Below are 3276 nucleotides of genomic sequence, written 5' to 3'. Positions count from 1 at the left end.
GTGGATCTCAGCAATATTTTAAGAGCTACGGTCAGAACACAAGGCAGGTCATCCTTCCCCTTGGGAGCCTTTGCAAATATTCTGGTCAATTGTGCTCTTGTTTTCAGGAGTATGTATACTCTAGCACTTGAGAATACTTTCTCAGAATGGCAACAGGAATGCCTACGACAGAGGCAGACAAAATCACTATCAACAAAAGGACTTCGTTCATACACTGGGACTGTTCTGTTGATGATCATCACAGCATGGATATTCCGGTCCAGGTGTAAAGCCTCAAGCATGTAACACTGTGATAAAGCTCAGTGCAAGATATTGCTGAAGGGTCCCAAGCCGGGGAGTGGTCAGCAGGTCAAGCTTCCCCACCTGGGGAGCCAAAAGCTCAAGTTGCCAGCAGTTTGTCCAGGCTGGGGAATGCCCATCATCCTCCAGCCCCAGCAATGCCGAGGTGGTCGCTGGACCGGGAAACTGCTAAGAAAAGAATATTCCCTGCCTGCCAGGTGCTCATCAGAAACCGCACAGGCTGGAAAGTGCCAGGCAGCCAAATTCATCTCTCAATTTTGCTGAACCAGAAGGTGGTCCAGGCTGAGGAGCGGCTCCCAGGAGAATCTCACCCCTTCCTCTGGAACATTTCCAAAGGAGTTTTTAAGCTGAGCACTAGCCAGAAGGCAAGGCCCTCATCCCATTAAGCATTCCTGAGGAGAATCCATGAGTGAAGACCAGCCAAGGAATGTTCTCCCTCCCCCTCTCTCCCATGTAGAAAGTCAACATGTAGGTAAACAAAAGATGCTCTTTAGATTTCTCTAGAAGACTGCTGACTAAACAAAAATATTCACACTGTATGATGGGGTTATACAGAAGTAACAGTAAAACACATGACAGCAGCATGCGGGACTAGTGGGGTAAATGGGGAGGGAGCCTAGGAGGACTTCATCACCCACCTACATCTCCAGACCTTTTTTTTTTTTTAAATGCATCCTTAACATAATCAGCCTTGAAGTAATTCCATAACATTTCATGTACAGTTTAAGAATGGTACCACCAGCCGGGTGGTAGTACACAACTGTAATCCTAGCCAACCTGGAGGCTGAGGCAGAAGAATCAAAAGTTGGAGGCTAGCCTCAGCAACTTAGTGAGACCCTGTTTCAAAAAAAAAGTCTGGGACTGGGGTTGTGGCTCAGCGGTAGAGCGCTCGCTTACCACATTTGAGGCCCTGGGTTCGATCATCAGCGCCACATTAAAAAAAAATAGAATAAAGGTATTGTGTCCAACTACAACTAAAAAATAAATATTTTTTTTAAAAAAGATTTTTGAATTGTTGATGGACCTTTACTTATTTGTATGTGGTGCTGAGAATCGAACCCAGTGCGTCACATATGCTAGGCAAGCGCTCTACCACTGAGCCCCAGCACCAGCCCCAGCCCAAGGATGCATATTATCAACCCTAGAACAACCACCAAAAAATAAGAGGTATAACAAAATAGAGGAAGTAAAATGGAATTCTAAGAAATTAAATGGGGTTAAAGTGATTTGCTCTGGCCAGTGAAATACAAGTAGGTGTGATGTGCATCACTTATGGGTGTAACATTCCGGTGCCAGGACTTGCCAACTGATGTTCTTTATTGCTTTGTGTTGAGATGTCAGGATCATAAGATGGCAGGGGGTGTGCACTGACTGCAGACCTCCATCCCTGTCCACCATGTGACACTGACTAGACACAGCATGAGAAATAAACCTGGTGTTAAGCTTGAGATTTTGGATATTTGGGAAATATACTTGCTTTTTTGGGATAAAAATCCATTTGGTCACTCTGTGTGTGTGTGTGTGTGTGTGTGTGTGTGTTTAATGTATAAGTAATAGTTTACAAATAATTGACTGGTGTATTCTTCTGTTTGGGCACTGGGGAATGAACCCAGGGCCTCATGAATGCTAGGATAGTGCTCTACCACTGAGCTACATCTCCAGCCCTCCTTATTTTGAGACAGGGCCTCAGCTAAGTTGCTCAGGCTGTCCTTGAAATTGGCAATCATCCTGCCTCAGCCTCCTGAGTAACTGGAATTACATGCCTGTGCAACTTCACCAGGCCTTGGTATTTTTTAGAAATTGGTCTATCATTTTCTCATTCATTGCTATCTACTGGATTTTTGATAGTAAATATAAGAACTTTTTGTAGCTTTTACATTCATCACTTTATAATAGTTTGTAATTTGTTTCCTATGCTCTGGAAAAGCTTAAGGAACACCAGAGGTGTCTGGTCCTTAAGGTTAGTAAAATCCCATCAGCTCAACTGAACCTGGAGTATCTTTTTTGGGAAAAGGAGGTAGTTCTGTCACAATTTTCTTGAGTTCTTTCATGGAATAGGTCTGCTTGACTTTATCCCTGTGAATGTCAGTTTTGGTAAATTATATTTTCCTAGAAAATTGAGCATTTGATCTACATAGTCTAATTTACAAAGAATTATATAAAGGAGATGATTTATTTCTTCTTTTGATGAGTATTTTCTTATTTACTATATATTTATACTTCCTCTACTCTTAATTAGGTTTTCTAGTGATTTTTATCTTTTTTAAAAATGTATTTATTTCACCATTTTTGTGTTCTAATTATTCTATTCAGTTTCTTGTAATGGATATTGTTGTTAGAAAGTCTGATATCCATTCTCTTAATGGGGGACAAAGTCTGATGCAAAAACAACAACAACAACAAAAAAAACCCAACCAATAAAAAGTGACTTTTTTCTTTTTGGTGTAACCCATCTCATTTGCCTAGGCCTAGGCCCAGAGATCTTTTCTTTCTTTCTTTCTTTGGGCAGCACTGGGGATCAAACCCAGGACCTCGCACATGCTAGGCGAGCATTAAGCCACATTCCCAGCCTTCTTTGTTTCTAAAGTCTAATAGTTTTAGTAGGACTTGACACTTCTGAATTGACTTTCCCAATCAGTGTCTTTATGATACTTATTATGATCAGGGGGTTTTCTTTTATGAGGGGAAGGGGGATGTTCTGAGGTGTTGCTTTAAATATTAATTTTGTTCCTTTTTTTTCTTCAACATAAAATTCAGCTGGGTACAGTGAGCATATCTGTAATCCCAGCAACTCAGGAGGCTGGAACAGGAGAAGTCCAAGTTCAAGGTCAGCCTCAGTTACTTAGTAAGAACCCATCTCAGAATCAAAAGGACTGCAAATGTAGCTCAGTGGTAAAGCACCCCAGGTTCAATCCCCAGTACCAAACACACATACACAGTCATATATGCATATATAACGTAAAGTCACACGGTATA

The sequence above is a fragment of the Marmota monax genome, unplaced genomic scaffold (assembly GCF_021218885.2).
Source record: "Marmota monax isolate L192 unplaced genomic scaffold, Marmota_monax_Labrador192_F-V1.1 WCK01_AAM20220418_F8-fsc00014, whole genome shotgun sequence".
Taxonomy (NCBI): domain Eukaryota; kingdom Metazoa; phylum Chordata; class Mammalia; order Rodentia; family Sciuridae; genus Marmota; species Marmota monax.
Note: the sequence above shows the minus strand (reverse complement) of the source record.